This window comes from Periplaneta americana, chromosome 10 (genome assembly GCF_040183065.1).
Source record: "Periplaneta americana isolate PAMFEO1 chromosome 10, P.americana_PAMFEO1_priV1, whole genome shotgun sequence".
Classification (NCBI taxonomy): domain Eukaryota; kingdom Metazoa; phylum Arthropoda; class Insecta; order Blattodea; family Blattidae; genus Periplaneta; species Periplaneta americana.
The window spans coordinates 86,028,049-86,047,610 of NC_091126.1; positions in this window are offsets into that span (position 1 = coordinate 86,028,049).

Genomic DNA, 19,562 nt, shown 5'->3' on the forward strand with positions numbered 1-19,562 from the left:
TGAAAGACAACTTTTTCTGGGCAAAAAGGGACAATCCCTGTGTTTTTTTTTTTTTTTTGAAAGCAGATATATAATGTCTTGTGCCTTTTATAAACAGCATGGTCAAATGCTTGTTTAAGAAGACGAAGAAATTCTGATTTCAGAACTACACCTCTGTTGTGTTGCTTCCAATTGTCCAGAATTTTCCTTCAGGCAAGTTTGAGTGGGCGAAAGAATGCTACATCAAGTGGTTGACACAAATGAGTTGTGTTGGGTGGTAAAAGTACAAAATGCACATTGTGTATTGCACAGTTTGTTAACTAGACAAAATTATCACCAATTAACATCCTTGGTCCTTCAAATATTCTTATAAAATAAAGTAGCACCTCAGTGACCCATGCTTCAAGCATATGCATATCAAACCATCCACTCATATTTCTGTTATAGCCAGAACCAGCTATACCCCCTATCATCCATGTGCCATAGAGATGCTTACTCTCGTACACTCTGTATGGAGGAAGCATTTTGCCATCAACTGTTGCTGATACCGTAACACTAATGTTACTCTTTGAAGAATCAATTATCCTTTCTGGATGTTTGACGATAACTTTAACTTGACCTGGGTCATCTGAGAAGATAGTCTCGTCATAATTAATAACATTAGATGGTGGAGCCCTTCTGGTGATGTCTCCAGATTAGAGAAGTACTCACTCATAGCAGTGTATATAACAGCTCCGTTCTCAGTGAATCTTTTTTTCCGTTCTTCCTATCCTGTTTAGGTAGCTTCCTGAATATCCTGATATCTCAGCAGGAAACGCCACTTGGACACATCAATAACCCTTCAACCAAACTGTTATCTTCCTCTGTACTTAAAGCAGTTTGACCTCTCATTCTGATCTTGTAATTATTGTTTATCTTACCACGTAAAGTGGTATAAGACACACCATACTGTTCTGATGCTTTTCGGATACGAGGTGAACAGGGATACAGGAGTGAATAGGGACAAATTTTTACTACATTTTATTTCGTACCAAAGAATAGATATAATACCCAGTAATGTGTGTTTATTTGTTCAAAAGCAAAGTTATACCTGAACAATGGACTAAAAACACGATAATTCTTTTACGTAAGAAAAGTAAAAGAGACAATATAGATAACTACAGGCTCATCAGCCTCATGTCCAACTTGTATAAAGTGTTTTCGAAAATAATATTGTGCAGGATCACTAAAACGCTGGAAGAAAATCAACTTCCAGAGCAAGCTGGATTTCGTTCTGGATTTTCAATGGCAGATCATGGAAAAAACCGAGGAACACAATTTAAAATTGTATATCGCCTTTGTGGATTATGCAAAATCTTACGATTCTATAGAAAACATCAGTGTTTTAAAGTTACTCAAGAATCAGGGTGTTCCAGCCAAATATATTAGACTACTTGGTGTGCTATACCAAAGAAACACAACAAAATTGAAACTGGATACAGAAGGAACACCATTCAACATATGGCGAGAGGTGAGACAAGGAGATCCCTTGTCACTGAAGATCTTTAATTGTGTATTGGAGGAGGTCTTTTGCAAGTTACCTTGGGGTCGCAAGCACGGCACAGCTACTGACGGAAGAAAACTGACCAATCTACACTTCACTGATCACGTGGTTCTGTTTGCCAGATCCAGGAAATGATTGGAAGAGATGGTGAACGATTTATGCGAAGAAAGCATGGCAGTATACCTAACCATGAACACCAGCAAAATCAAAGTATTGACTAATGATGTAGAAGGGCAGATGATCGTCAACAATGTGAACATCGAATTTGTCACGCAATACATTTACCTTGGCCAGACCATATCATTTCAAAACAGCATGGATAAAGAAATCAATAGACGAATAGCATCACCATGGAAAAAATTTTGGAGCCTGTCCTTCATCCTAATGGACAAGAGCCAGAAATTGCAGAGCAAGAGGCAGATCTTCAACAGCTGCATTGCACCTGTATTTCTGTATGGGGCACGGTCACTTACCAAGAAACAGACATTAAAATTAGGAAGATGTCAAAGAAGAATGGAAAGAAAAATACTTAGAATAATCCTGAAGGACAGAGTCAAAAACGAAGAAGTATGGCGAAGAAGCGGCATAGAGGACATGGTAACACTAGCTAATAGGATCAAATGGCATTGGGGAGGGCACGTGGTACAAATGCAACCTACCAGATGGGCACACACGGTGGCTGGAGAAACCGTGGACCGAGAACCAGATGGGGGGAAGAGTTCAAGTTGCAGCTAGGAGGACTGTGGACCAGAATAGGATGCCAAAGAACATGGTGGAAGGACACAGTCAACCAACTTTTAGCAGCAGCAATAGCCAGTGCTAGTGAAATTGTGTACAATAATATTAGAAATTTAAATATAGACCATCAGATCAGCTCTTCTGATGGTCAAGACTCGAGCCACTCCTGCCCAAGTAGGAAGCCTTGCCCCACTGGGGATCTACAGCTTATATTATTATTATTATTATTATTATTACTATTATTATTATTATTACTATTATTATTATTTGTTCACTCATTACAAACAAAAACCGAAACTCCTATTATTATATTTAGTCTTTGAGACAAAGAAATAAAAAATAGTAAAAATTCATCCCTATTCGTCCAATATTACGGTATTTAATTTCCCTGATTTTATAGCATTTATGGCATTAGTTAAGTAAGCAGGGCTATACGGCATCTACCATCTGGCCCAACTTTCTTTTTGTACTTCCCCATGCTGATCGGATAAGCCCTACAATGTAACTTTCTTATTAGACAGGCTAACCCTAAAATAAAACAAATTCTAAGAATTGTCATTAATAGTTGCGTATGAAATGCAAATGGGTATAATTATGTTACAACTTTCCTCGATATTTAAAACTGTGAAATCACATAATAAAAGTTTTCACAGAGAACTTTATAATCCTTATTATGACAAGTTTACTCTACTACTACCAGCCGCTATATGAATAAATATAATTTCCTTACACCATTGCGCTCCAAATTTATTCTAATACCAAACACATGCAACAGACGTTAAAGTTCCAATCTTCATTGTTGCTTTCTTCCTAATGTCACAAATGATCGGAGCTGTCTGTTTGTATCAGTATCACCTGCTTTCACGGTATCACAGTAATTTTTTTTATATTTCATAAAGAAAGAAAGTAAAAATCGCAGTTTGATTGCTAAATTAATTTTTAGAAATTTTATAAAAAATGTTCTACAAATGATGCTTAATTAACTTAACATGTATGCACAGTGCCCCCCCCCCCACCAAAAAAAAAGTAATGGGCTGAATCTTGGCGGTTGTTTCATAGCATGATTCACACAATAATATTTGTAAGGCAACTGACATACCACTCAGAGGCATGGCTTTTCATCTCAACTTACTAGCTCAAGACTTGGCCATCTGTCTGTCATGCAAAAGGGAGCGGGTTCTAGCCCCGTCCCAATGACTTTCTTTTTTTATTCCTGAATAACATTAAATCTATTATCAGGTAGTACATCTCACTTAACGATATGTCAGAGGGAAAACAATTGTTTGTGTGCATCTGAAGTCTGACTCATGGAATATGTAGCTAATAAGTGATGTATGCAATGGAGGAGGAAAGGAACTGGCCAACCTACCCCATTATTTCCTGGCCTAGTTGCCTCATAAGTGATGCCATGTTGGTATTACTTGTGAGGTTCAGACCTGTGTTTGGACAGTTGACTAAATTAAACATTAAAATTGAATTTTACAGTCTTCAGACCAATGTTTGTTTAGGAAAAGTGGAATAATTACTGGGTTATTATTAGGCTTGACCTTGAAATAATGTTACAAGGTTAACAGTAAAAAATCCAGCAGATTTTTTCCACATTCAGATACACATTTATTTTTAGGTTCAAGGGTGCAGATTATGCGGAGGGAGCTATTACACGCCTGGCAAGGACAAAGTGGTTTTTTCTGACTACACACTGAGGAAACTAGATTTAGTGAATTATACGGATATTACGCCAGTGTAAGGAATATTAATGACAATTCAGTATAGTGTGTTTAAAAAAAGACTGGAATAATCGAACACTTAAGAATATTTTATGTAAGAGCAGTGAGTGGTTGAATTGTACTGTAACTTTCTTGGAAAATGTGTTAAATGCAATTAAACCTTATGAGACACTATTACCTTGTCCTGAATTAACACCTGGTTCCAGCAGACGAACAACCAAGGAAACTGTTTGAGGAGAGCAGCAAGAAATTTAAGGGATGAAAAGTGGAGTCATTACTAGCCAAGCACGAGTAGACACAAACTAATTTACACTGGTCAAATTAGTTTACGATCGGATTAATGTTAAAATGGAGTTTTAGAGGACATACTTATATTTTTGTTTCTTTTCTTTCATAATTGTATTTAACTTTATTTTGTTTGCGAAGACAAACTATTTTCCAATTAACAATAATAACTGATAGGCGATGGACAGTAGTTATTCCACTTTTTGTGAAACAAACTGAAACATCGATCCCAAGACTCTGTAAAACTTCATTTCAACGTTATTCAGAACGTTATTCAGAAAAAAAAAAACCATTTACTGGGATGAGGCTCCAACCCACTCACCTCTGCGTGTCACACATATGTCTAAACCATTTGAGCTCTTGAACGAGACAGAAGGCTTTATTTCTGTGCAGCATGTAAATATCTTCATGAAAGTCCTAATTTCGATTTTACTGCACGATTTATATATATATATCCATCTATTATTCATTTACAGGAAATATATTTTTACTCCATCCTTTCAAGTGATTTTCAGACTTGGTTATGACAATAGTCGAAATAGAACGAATTCAATAACTCCATTAGTGATAGCTTGTGTATCTGTGCTCAAGATCTCTGACCATACAAAGTGTCTTGTATCTGGAACTTATAATATTCAAGTTTTCCATTACTTTTTTCTGATACTGTACATGTAAATGGAGATGAGATCTCACTGTTCTTATCTGAATCCTTATTGCTTGCTAGTACACAAGCTAGAATGGATTAATAGTAGCAGAAGCAATAATAATAATAATAATTGCTAATGTTTGTATTATACAGAGCATTGAGATTATTTTTCGGTTAGTGAAGCACGGGAGTTGACACAGCATGTTTGCACTTGGCTCTTGGGATTTTTGTCCATAATGTTCTGCTTATTTTTACATATATTATTATGTAAAGCATGCAAACAATTGTATTTTATTGCGTAATGAGATCTAATCTGTGTTATAAGTGTTGCTCGAAGTGGTGGCCATCTTGATTCTTGTGAAGAAATTTGCATTAACACACAAAACTTCCCTTTCAGAAATTCTGGTAATTTCTATTGTTATATTGTCTTTCAGTTCATCAATGGTGTGTGGGTTACTTCTATAGACTAAGTTTTTCAAGATCCCCACAAATAACATTCACAAATGATAAGGTCTGGTCCACATGTGGCCCATAACCATTGGAAATAATTCTGTCATTCAAAACCTCCCTTATATCATTGAAAGAGCCATGAACAGTATGAGCTGTAGCGGAATCTTGTTGAAACAATTAATATTCTCTCTCTTTGTCTGACAACAACAAGAGGAAATCTGAGGGAATTTGTGTGTGGTAAGTACCTCTATGTAATCATTGTCGTCTCAAAAAATGGGCCCTATTATTCTCTTGGCAGTGACAGCACACCATACAAAAATTTTTTGCATCATGTAAGGGAACTTTGTGAATTCTGTGGGGTTTTCAGGCCATCAGTATCAGTTACTTTGTGTACAGATAAATAGTGTAAATAAAACCATGCCTTGTCAGAGAAAATAATTAACTGTGAGTCAACCGTACCATCACCAATATTCTGTAAAGCCCAATTACAGAAATTCACTCAACTTACATTCTCACGTTGCTGTAATTCCTTGTATGCTTTCAGTTTTAACAGTTTAGTTGTCGTGGAGGCATTCCATGTCAAACCAAACACCTACAAAACATGACAACTTAATATTTGCTCCAAATTTTTTTATACATTTCCCATTTTAAATTAAATAACCCAACTGTTTTTTTTTTCGGGGGACACAATTATTTAGTCATTTATTGAAAATCATTTTTTTTTATTAATCTGCGTGCAACATAATCTGCAAATCGTTATCCTAAAGATTCTATAAATTGTAGACATTCCTTGTTTATGCTATTTTGAAGTGCAAAAATTGCTCTACTTTACACTACTTTTTAAGGTTCAATTGGAACATAAAATGGGCCTCTTTTAGGAGGGTTATACTTTTAAAATATGCTTTTATATACCGTATTAGCTCGCATATTTTCCGCACGTTTCTGGACAAAAATCATCTTGAAATAAGAATGCGTAAGTTGTACGAGGAATTAAAAAATACATATAATGTCTTGCATCAAAGTAATTAATTTTATTGTAATGTACTTATATATACCATATATCAAACAATAAGTACGTAAATACAATTAAAAATTTTTTAAAATGGAACAAAACTTCAGCAAAATCACAGTTGACTGAAAACGAATAAGAATACAGTAACATTAGATTTTATCATAATTTTACGGCAATTGGTCAGGATAGAAGGGATGATTTTTATGCATGTGATGATATTGGCTACAAACAACCTTTTGTCACAGCAACTCAAGGACAGCCATGGAATGTACTGAGACATGTGGTGAACCATAATGTCATTGCATTTTTTTACCAACTGGCCAAGAGGCTAAACTTTACAAAAAAAAATGCTTAAAAATTGGGGTGCGTAAATTATGCAATGGCGAAAATTACGCGAGTAAATACAGTAGCAGGATTTTACTTCTATGTGAAAAAAAAAAAAAAAAAATTACATTCTTTGAAATATTGTATGTAGAAATGCGTTGGTATCAGAATGGTATTCAAATAAGAACTGTACAAATAATGTATTGATGGTGTGTTCAGGGCAGATGGCTTGGATTGAGTGAAACCTGTGCCAGCCAGAGCGAGAGGGAGTGATGAGGATGCTACTTCTCAATGAAAGGTGTTATAAGTGGTGCGGTGTTACTATAAATAAGAGATAACCTAAGTTTTAAGAGCACGTATTACTCATCAGCACTTTGGCAGTTGCCCTTAGGTTAAGGTTATCAGATCTTTTCATAATTTCCGGGGACAGACATAAATCGACATCTGAAAAAACTACTTTTAAAATCTCTGTTATCTTGCCATTCACTTGTATTGTTTTTGCACACTAAAAATTACAAGTCTCATTCTACTTGCATATTAAAAATATGAATTCAACTTACTCACTACTTAAACTACTGGTATTTTCCAGAAGAGTGAATTTTTTTAAGCAGTTGTTCTGTGGATTCCCAATTTTGTAACAAATTCCTGACAGGTCATATTGAAGTTGGCTAAGATAGGAAGCATGGCTCCAACAGTTTCTAAACTCATTCTGATATTTTTGGGATGTCCACATTATGTTCACTGAAGAAAAAACTCTCTCCACTGAAGCATTACTTCCAGGAAGACACTGAGATAGTCCAATCAAATTCTGGTTGTTGTGTACACAGAATCAATATTTCAGAGAAAATTAAAAAAAAAAAAATATATATATATATATATATATATATCTGTTTTGAGCAAAGAGTAGGATTTTCTTCATTCCACTGTGATATTTTCTCTGAAGTCACGAATTCCTTCAAGTAAGAAATTTTATCAAATTATATTCATCCAGATCAAATTCATCTATATTATTTGAAGAAAAATAATGAACTGTCTCTTCAAATCTTTCTCTTTCTGGAGGAGATCTCAGCGATATACATTTCATAGATATTTTATCTTATGAATGAAAACCCAGTCACTGAGATATTTAACATCATTTTTTAAAAAATCACAAGATACACTAATAATTTTGTTGTGGAATATGAACCACTTCTACAGATCCAAAGATTGCTTAATTGAGGATGCAATAAATTTCCCCTCTCTTGTAATTCACTTTTCTACTGATCTTGATAACAATCTGGAAGACTAGACTGAAATTACGTCTTCACTTCAGTTTTGGTTATATAATCATGAAAAATTGGCAAAGTTGCATCAGCAAAATTCATCCACAGCAATGTGCAAGGACTATTAAACAATATTAATAATCGACACTGATATATGGGATATATGGAGGCAAAATATTAAATCTGGGAACATTCCAGGGACGAATTTTGTCCAAGGACAAAAAGTAAAATTTGCGGACTGTCCCCGGAAATGGGGACGTCTGGTAACCTTACCTTAGCTGACTTAAGACTTTTGAAGTATTGTGTTGTGTGCATATGTAAAATCATGTGACGGACTTGGTAGTACGGAGTAATATTTACTGTTTTAATCCATTTAAATTGCCTAATCATATAGTTTTGACTAAAAAATTAAGACCCATGACATCTGAAATGCTTGCAAAACTAAAAATGGAAGCAGTGAACTTGTCTCATAATCTAAAAGTGTGCAATAGTTGCAGCCTTAAAACATCAACATTTCCTAAGGAACAAAGTGCAAGTGTTTACCCTCTATTAGTGATACCAATGTTGCAATAGAAAAAAATGAATATCCAGATAGTGATATCTCTTCCTCATCCCCTGGTAACTCAGTTCGAGCAGAAACTGTAGATGTAACGAAACAATGAGTTCAGTGACGTTTGGAGAAACATCAATAAAGAAAAGAAAACTGTTGCAAAAACGATATCCACAAGAAAGTTGCAGAAAATATTAAGAACAATGGAGGTTAAAATATTTCTTATCGAAGACACTTCTTCAAATGGAGATTCAAGTAAGTATCATATAATACAAAACTAATAGATTCTTTCCATGAAACAGATGACAGAAATCTTCAAATACAGATATTAACATTTTTTTAACACTTGGTCCTATAAAAAATAAAACAGCATTTTGATGCCACCGCTCACATGATACGAATATCTAAACAAGTAGCAGCAGAAAAGGGTATTTTAGCAACTACTGACACTTAAAAAAAAAGGCTTGAACCATCTACATTAGAAAAGGTTGTTGAATTTTATATTTCTGATGAAGTAAGCAGGGTTATGAGTGGTAAAAGAAATTTTGTTTCTGTTAAAGAAAGTGTAAAGAAAATTAAGAGACAGGAATGATTGATATTATGTGACCTTAAAGAAACATCAGTGTTTTAAAGATTTATGTCCTGACATCAAAATAGGATTTTCAAAATTTTCCAAACTGAGACCAAAAAATGTGTTCTCCCTGGAACCAGTGGCATCCATTCAGTTTATGTTTATGTTTGTGCTCATCACGAAAATGTTAAATTGATGGTATTAATATTTCCCTTATCACTGCAAATTCAGATCATATTCTCACGAACTATATAGACTCTGTCACAAATCATCTGCAATCTCACATCATCTGTTATTTAAATAGATGTAATGCTTGTCCAGGAACTGAAAATTTAATACAACCATTTACAATTCTTTGATGAACAATCTATAGAAGAAATTAGCTACAATAGGTGACAATGGATCACACAAATTTAGAAACCCTGAAATAACCAGTTGAAGATTTCCTAGACAAATTATCAACCTAACTTACAAATTTACTGTCTCATATGTTCATAGCTCAGCAACAGAATTTGTTTTTGGAATCCAAAGAAAACCTGGGATCAGGGGAGTGCTTAGTGATAAGCGATTTTTCAGAAAATTACGTTTTTGTTATCCAGGATTCCATTCAGAGATGCACTGGAACAATAGACAGGCCACAATCCATCCCTACTATAAAGAGAACAATGATATAAAGCACACGAATTTTGTGGCTATTTCTGAATGTTTAAAACAGAAATTGGTAGTACTACATAAAATAATATATTTTTCTCATGGCTCGAGTGCACAGTACAAAAATAAAACCAATTTTTTTAACATATGTTTCCACGAAAATGACTTTCAAATTTGTGCTGAGTGGCAATTTTTTCACTACATCTAACAGAAAAGGACCTTGTGACGGCATAGGAGGTGCCATTAAGAGACTTGCAATGGAAACTAGTCTTCAACCTGGCACAGACCTCATCACAACACCAAGAAAATTGTTTAACTGGGCCAAGAGGAACATTACTAATATTGTTTTCGGCCTTTTCACCGATAGTGAACAGAAGAAACATAGTAATGTTTTCAGTAAAGGTACCAATAAGTGAAAGGCACTTTACAACTGCACTCTTTTGTTCCAGTAGCAATATCTCAGGCTGTAATAAAAGGTTATTCATTTCAACGTGAGGAAAGAGTGGTGGACATATGAAATTATATAATAGATACATGATTAATTTTAAAAGCAGTTTGGCGTAAAATACAGTGACCACAACAGAACGCAGTGGTAGGCCTACTATTGTGAGGCAGCCAATTCACGACACATGACTTGGCAAGTTATTTTATGTCTCAGTACCTATTAGGAATACCATTTTGATTTTTTCTAGGATTTTATCCTCCTGAGTCCTGAGAGTATAGTATAAGATCGTATATCTCTAACAATACCAGAAATATTTAGAATTAACTACGATGCACGTAATATTTCAGGAAGTTCAATGTGTCCTATTTACCAAAATAATCAAAAGGGAGGCTAATAAAAAAAAAAAAGTTTCATTTTTCATTCACAGAATACGTACATTTGATTCCAACAAAATCGGGGATATGAAGGTCAAATTTTATTTACATTTGTGCGATTTAACGTGGAATGACTCTGTGTTGGCTGATCCTTTTGAAACACCTACTTCTTGAGATAGACAATGCACAGTCAGTGAAATCGTGATCTGGTGTGACAAAATTATATTTCACTATAAATCGATTTTTTAACAAGTATACTTTTATATTATGGCTAGAAACAACATGTTATCACAATTTTTATGGTAATAGAGTAAGAACATTTTAATACTACTTGTAGAACCTCGGCTTATAAGAGAAATGTTTCCAATTATTTGAATCATGGAACTACGTAACTTTAAAGTTTTACAAGAGACTTATAAGAGAAAAATATTAAAAGCAGAATCAAGAAACAACAAAAATTATTAATGAATTAAATACTATTATAGTCACAATTATGCCATGGTATGAAAGAAAAATTTCACAACCTCGAGCGGGAAACGAACCTGCGACTTCCTGTTCTCCGGTCAGGCGCTCTACCACTGAGCTATCGAGTTCGTCTCACGCCAAAGGCTCGGAATTATCCTTTCATACTGGCGACTCTGTTATAGAGTACTGTCCATAGCGTCTGATCTTAGTCAGCACTGCTTATGGCTGGAAAGAAACTTTACAAATGTAATCTTCACCTTACGATGTTTGGGTGACATATATACGTCCGTTGATGTGACATATTAATGAATTAAATACTAATATAGTCACAATCATGCCATGGTATGAAAGAAAAATTTCACAACCTAGAGCGGGAATCGAACCTGCAACTTCCTGTTCTCCGGTCAGGCGCTATACCACTGAGCTATCGAGTTCGTCTCACGCCAAAGGCTCGGAATTATGCTTTCATACTGGCGACTCTGTTATAGAGTACTGTCCATAGCGTCTGATCTTAGTCAGCACTTCTTATGGCTGGAAAGAAACTTTACAAAGGTAATCTTCATCTTACAATGTTTGGGTGATGTATATATGTCCGTTGATGTGACATATTAATGAATTAAATACTATTATAGTCACAATCATGCCATGGTATGAAAGAAAAATTTCACAACCTCGAGCGGGAATCGAACCTGCAACTTCCTGTTCTCCGGTCAGGCGCTCTACCACTGAGCTATCGAGTTCGTCTCACGCCAAAGGCTCGAACTCGATAGCTCAGTGGTAGAGTGCCTGACCGGAGAACAGGAAGTCGCAGGTTCGATTCCCGCTCGAGGTTGTGAAATTTTTCTTTCATACCACGGCATGATAGTGACTATAATAGTATTTAATTCATTAATATGTCACATCAACGGAAGTATATACGTCACCCAAACATCGTAAGATGAAGATTACATTTGTAAAAATTATTATTATTATTATTATTATTATTATTATTATTATTATTATTATTGATTTGACCATAATTTTATAAGAAATGAGACAAAATTCTGTACAGTATTGGTTATATACAATGAATAATGTTTGTATGATCTTTTTACAAAGTAATATTTTGTTTTTGTTTGCTTTCAAATGAACTTCATATTTTAACAACGCAAAAACACTGAGAAAATATTTCAATTGTATTTAAAGAATTCACGAAAAGTCATTTAGAATATGAACCTGCAGCATTGAGGCACTTGGAATTTTTGACAAAAGAACGCCACTCTAACATGTGAGCCATATTTGACTTCATTATTCAATGTAGAGCTTATGGGTTCATAATTTGCCACACTTAACACTTAGTTACTTAAGAGTAAGTTTCCTGCACTACTGCTGTCACAATCATGACAGTTGTCATCATTGATTGTCAAACATTTAAGAAAACCACTTCTGGTTTCTCTTGTGATTTACAAACCTATGACGTTAATTTTTCTGCCTTTTTTTAAGGATAAAGATGCTTCACAACAGAGATAACTGAGTCCTCAGAGCACAATGGCTACATGTGCAGTAAATCCTGCATTGTATATTTCTTGATGATTTGCTAGTATTTCTTTCTCAACATCTACTTCAATCTTTACTTCTGGCTTCTTTGGTTTGGCCTATAAGGATTATTCAAGCTTCAATGACCTTCGAACCACAAATTAAAATACCAAGAATAGGGTTGCAGATATAGCGTGGCAGTTTCTTTCGTATATTCATCGAAAGACTTGCTATTAATTTTGAATCAAGTGGGTAATGCTTGTAAGAGAGTACCAAATCGGATTATAGGTATGTCATTAATACCTGTGATATTTGAGATTGTGAATGATTACGGAAAAATTGACGCGCAGCATTACCATCATTTATTTCTCCACTACTGGATCTGTTTGTAATTATTGCTGTGGTCACTGCTTCCATCACAGTAACATTTAATAATCATGTTCCGAAATACGATTGAAGATTCATTCTTGTACCCTGTGACGAATGAGTGCCTGAAACTTTATTTCTGCAGAAATTTCCCTTATATTTACTATGTCATTACTCATTAGGCAGATAACATGTCCGTTTTTCTTTCTTCAATCTATCTTATGTAGAATACAGATTCAGATTCCTTTTTCTAACATCACTCCTAATTACATTATATTGATGTTTAGTTATTTTTGCGTTAACAAATAATGTCAACGCTTCCTAGCATAAGTCAGTTCATCTTGTGTATATTTTGAGACAAATGAATGTGCACTTCTCAACTTTGTCCTCTTATTGCTATTAGTAAAGAGTTTTCTTGTTTTTCCCTGTTTTCAAGATAGATTGTTACTACCCGAATCTCTTTCTGGCAGTTTTATTTCTTCTTCCAGCTATTGTTGGTTATTTGAAATGAATCTCTCTCTTTAATCCTACAACCAGAGACGAAATTAAGCAGGGCCAGGATGTCAAACAAGGTGCCAGCCCCAAGTGCTGGATCTCAGGGGAGTGCATCAAAATGAGACACTAATAAAAGTAAAAATATTGACCATGAACTTACTTGTAAACTGAACATACTTTTTAATTACCTGTAATATATAAGAAATAGCAATTGGGGAAAAAACCCAAAGCCAAGGTAGCCAAGGTTTTTTTTTACTAAGAAACAGTATAAGGGAAATGTATTGGTAGCTTTAATTCATGCAGTGTTGGTGCTCGCAGGCAGCCCACTTTCATCAATGTCTCAGGAATCGTCTCCAGTATCCTCCAGTTATGTGCCATGCTCCCCTCCACAGCATTGCTGGGCCTAGATTTTCCTGCAACCAGCGACCTATATAAGCACCCTGCATGGCTCACTCAGCAGTTCAATTCAGTCCAGCTCGGACCTTATCTTAGCTAGCCTAGCAATGTATTGATCAATCAATTTATTTTTGTAGATCAGTTTCAGTTGGCGTACTCCTTTCATCCACCCAACACCCACAGATTATTTTCCAACATTTTAAAATGTCTAAGAAACCATCTGGAGCTGAATTTAGGAAGAGAGCCAAAGAAAGGGGAAAACAAGCTAAGCAGTCATCATCTTTCATGTCATAATGGCTAAGTACAAAATGCATTATAAAAATAAATAATTTCTGTAATTACTATTTAATGGCACACATTTATTTTATTGAACTTCGCACTGAAACAATAACAAAACAGTTCAACTGGTTACTTTTGTAAAAAGTCAACTTTTAACTTTAACTAGTTACTTTTTTTGGTTAACTTTCCCAAGTCTGGTACATTTTCACCAAAAGGTCAAATACAATAATTACACATATGCCAACTCTTCAGTATTTTCCTGCTCTCTGGTTCAAAACTTTACATTCAGAAAGAAGTATCATTTCAACTAATGTAATTCAAGATGCAAAAACAATCGCTGATAGTATTGGTGCTGGGGCAAAATTTAACGCAACAAGGATGAAGAAAAAGAAAAAGTTTTATGAGGAACTCCGTGAAATAGTCGAAATAGTTGACAGAATCCTTGCCGAACTCAGAACTAGATTCCATGTCATTCTACACCTTGGAGAAATGTTTGATTTTGTCAGTGGAAACAATTTTCAAAACCTGACTAAATAGGACCTGCAATTACAAGCCAGAGAATTGGCAGATATTTACAATGATGACATTGACAAAGATGAACTCCATCTAGTAAGTTGAGAGCTTCAAGTTTCACGCACTGAACTTCTCTTCTTCTTCTTCATTAGCCTCTTATGCTGCTAAGCACCGGGGCATCTCGTTTTGTTCATTTCATCCATTCCTCTTGAACTTGGCTCATTCTCTTCATCTCCATCTTAGTTTTCCCACACTTCATTCCAACGTTTTCTATTCTATCCTCCCATGTGTTTCCCAGCCATCGTCTTCCTATTCTACCCTCCACCCACATTTCCATCACTTTTTTAGCTTTCCTGTCCTCACTCATTCAATTCACATGTTCAAACCACTTCAACTGATGCTCCTCTACCAGCTCACAAATTGCCTTTTTTTTGTTTTACCTCTTTTCGTATTATTTCAATGCATATCCTATCTCTTCTAGTTTTTCCCATTATTCTTCTCAGATATTTCATCTCTATAGCTTGGAATTTGCTGAGATGTTTATCCTGGAGTGGTAAGATTTCTGTGTCCCACAATATGATGGGGACAAGGATCAAGTTGTAAAGCTGCATTTTAGTTTTTACCCACTAATGTGATGATCATTTGATAATATGCTGAGGCTGCCTTCTTCGTCTGATTCATTACTTTCTGTTCTATTCTCCCATCACTGCTCAATATAGTGCTTAGATATTCATATTTTCCACTCTGTCTAACTGCTTTCCATCACATGTTAGATTTAGATCTTCATTTTGCTTGTCCTCTTTAGTCATCCACATTACTTTACTCTTTTCGTTATTAACCTTCATGTCCTTTCTTTTTAACTTTTTATTCCACTCCTCCACTGCCTGTTGGAACCTTTCGGGTGTGTCTGATATCAAACCAATATCAGCAGCATATAGTACAGCTTGGAAGTATGTTACGCTATGAACTTGAACCCGAAAATGAAGATGTGCTTATCAACAGAACTCTGCAGAATTATCTATAGATATAGACTTCATGATGCTTAACCTAACTTATCTACTTGTCTGAGAATCTTCCTCATGCTACCAGTATCTGTGTCGTCATCTAATGAGAGAAGTTTTAGCAAGTTGAAGCTTATAAAAACCTATGTACGGAATTTAACCATGGAACATTGCCTAACAAATTTAAGCATAATTAATCGTGAGCATGAAATAGCTCGTAAGCTGTCTTATAAAGATATAATACAAATTTGCAGCAAAAAAGCTCGTGAAGTTAAGCTGCAATCACTATGACATAACCTTTGTAAATACATTTTATTTTTATAATTTCTGTACAAAGTTAAAATTGTGTGTGATGAAAAATATATTTTTAAGAGTGTGAAAAACATGTAACATTAACTGTGTGTTACTTATGCTCTGTATGTTAAAACGTATGAACACCTTGTATGATATACAATAAATGTTATGCTTGTAAATATAACGTTTTTCAATTACCTACCTAGTTGTAGTATACTAATTATTCCAAATACAGAGGGAGGTGCCAAATAATTGTCTGGCCTCGGGTGCAATGTAGTCTACTTTCACCACTGGCTACAACTATTTTTTCATTCAATAGTAAACCTATACTCTAATATTGAAATGTTATGTATATTAGATGAAGCTTTATCTAAACCTGTTATCCGTAAAAAATAGTAATAAAAATAATTTATAAAACAGTTTTTTGTCCAGCCTTAGAATACAGTAGATTAGATGGCTCCCACTGGTAATTCCCCATCTTATTTCTGTAAATGGAGAATAATGGAAAATATCATGTTAAAATAAAATAAAAAGGGGGGGGGGGAGCAAAATCGAGCAGCTAAAAGTTGGCGAATTTGAAAGTACGAGAATAGGACAACATTTTGAAATGAAAAGAATGCTGTCATAATTATGCGTGCATATACAAGTAAATTTCTACGAAATTCGGGTTTAAAGTTTTTCTTTCTATTAGTATTGTGTCAATTTCTAGCTTTCTTAGCGTGTACCTTTTATGTTAAATACAAATCAATTTTATGTTAAAACATTGAATTAGCCTTATTCTTCATGTCCAATTCCACTTTGCAGTTCTAGAGGGATCACCACTATAATATACACGACCTAAAGATCATGCATCACAACCAGACCAATTCCGTTATCGCAGAGTACACTTCTTTTTTCACAGTTTAAAATTATCTGGTTATCTGTCATAAAATAGCTACATAGTTGATTAAAATTTAAGAAGTGAAAATATGAATTTTAACACACCAAGATTTGAGATTTCACCCACTGTGTGATGGAAGGATTTTGTTGGAGAGCATTCTAAATGTGTCTCAATTTCATCCAGTTTTCCTTCTATTAAAATCATTCTCTTTCCCCTACAAATTCTAGCATTTAGTGAAACAGTGTCTCTTAATCTAAGAACCAGTCATATAACTGTATCTCTGTTTGAAATTGAATGACAGAGAATTTGTGGAAATTGCCTACAGATCTCTCAACATGATTTGGTTTTCACATATGTCATATGAGGGGTCTACAGCACAAGGGATATAAGTGACATAAATCTAATGTTAAGAAGAGTGAGATTAAATTTAAGTGACAACGGAAAATTATATGCAAAGTCTACGATGTCTGTTGTGTGTTTACATATTGAGTCTTGGTTATATGAAGTAGTTGACTGAAGATTTTGAAGAAATTTTAAAATTAAGATATTAAAAATAGCTATTTTATAACAAGATGCTGCACTTATATCTGTTGTGTTACATACTATTTTGCAGATTTAATAAGGGTACAAACTAAATATAGAAAATGTAATGTGTAAATTACAAAATACATTTTAAATTCAAAAACATATACACATATGAAAAAAGTTGAAGTTTTTAAATGTTCAAAACATCCATTTATTTTGCTCATCGAATTTTTTTTTTCTCAGGTACTAAAGGAAAAACTGCTTTAAACAAAATTTGTTGAAGTACAATGGGGAATTAATACTATGGATATATCTTTCTTGTAACCTTGTTCATTAAGGAGATACGAGTAATAACTTCATTTTTTTAAAGGCACCATGGACTTATTATTCGATGAATCATTTAACCCTTTCAAGGCCTGTTAAAATGTACACAATGTAACATTCTAATAACAAAATATTGAGGGGTGCAAAAAATATGGATCTCATAGTGTGCATATGTACTGCAAATCCGAAATAAAATGACACTTTGTAACACTGCAATATTGTTGTTGGGCAATCTGTCATAAATGGCACCATAAAATATGGCAGATGATAATGCAAAATTCTTAAGAACCATTCTTCCCGAAGTTTTGAAGGCCATACCAGTGCCTTTGAGGGACAGAATGATTATGTGGTACAAGCATGATGGATGCCCAGCACATAATGCCTTAGGTGTCTGTCGTGATCTGGACTAAAAATAACTTAGTAAGTGGATTGGATGTGATAAATCAGTTAGTTGGCCTGCTCGTTCTCCTGACATTACGCCACTAGATATTTTCTTTAGGAAGCGGTCAAGGATGCTGTCTATCGAAATGTTCCAACACCACCACAGGACACACAGCAATGTATTATTGAAGCCTGTACATCAATTTATTAGGCAACTAATTCATCCAAAGAGTCCACACCTGTGGAGCAATGGTTAGCGCATCTGGCCGTGAAACCAGGTGGCCCGGGTTCAATTCCCAGTGGAGGCAAGTTACCTGTTTGAGGTTTTTTTCCGGTGTTTTCCCTCAACCCAATATGAGCAAATGCTGGGGAACTTTTGGTGTTGGACCCTGGACTCATTTCACCAGCATTATCACCATCTCATTCATAAGCTAAATTACCTAAGATGTTGATAGAGCGTCATAAAATAACCTACTAACCTTCATCCAAGATTGTAATTATGCATTAATTCTAATGGTCATCAATTTGAGCAGGACATGTAAATGTTCTGTTTTAGTAGGAGTTCCAAAGTGCTACTAAGTGTCATTTTACTTAAAACTTGAAGGAAGTACGTACTGTATGTGTACTGGAACAAACACCCTCCAGTCACTATCCCTCTTAGCATTTTTTGTTATTCTAAAATTCTGGTCACATTCCCTGTATCAGTTACAGAAATTATGAATTTGTGATTTACAGTCTAAATATTGGTGTTACAGATAACATAGAGTCGGAATTTGAGAGTAAAATCTGCAATCATGTAACATCCCAATGAAGAGAGTGGAGTACAATGTATACAACTGCAACATATCCCTTGTGCTCCAAACAAAAGAGCTAACTGGTTAAGTAGTTTTTCTTTACACCTCTATAATGCAGCACCTATTTGAGTAGCACACAGCCTTTGTGCACTAAATAAAGGGGAACTTTAGCATCACTCTCCTATGTTTAATTCAAATATTTAGATCCTTCACATATGAAAATTATTTGTTCTAATGTGAACTTTCCAGCTGTCATTTCAACGGAAAAAAAAAAACTCTCTCTCCCCCCTCCCCCCTTCTCTCTCTCCAATTAAACTGAAAAAACCATATGGAAACTATACACAAATAAAGAACACTAGCAGTAATGTCTACACACTGAAATTACACTGAAAAAACATAGAGAAACTACACAGAAATAAAGAACACTGACAATAATGTCTACTCTTTGTGAAACAAACCATGTGATAGTAGCACTCGGACTAAAATGATTGCACAAAGCAGCCACACATATCCAGTAATGTAACTTTCAAGTTGCTGCATCAGCTCCTGCATTCTACTGGTCAAAAGATAATCTAACTGTTCTGTACTACATAGTCAAATTGCGAAGCAAATTTCAAATAAACAATTCTTAACTTTGCTAATTTACAAAGCAACAACACTAAAGATATTTCCAAATTAATACGAAGAACTGCAAGTGCACTGAAATAATTACGTTATAATTGATCAAGAAAGACTTTTATATGCTCCACTGCAAGATTTTATAATAAATCGTTAACA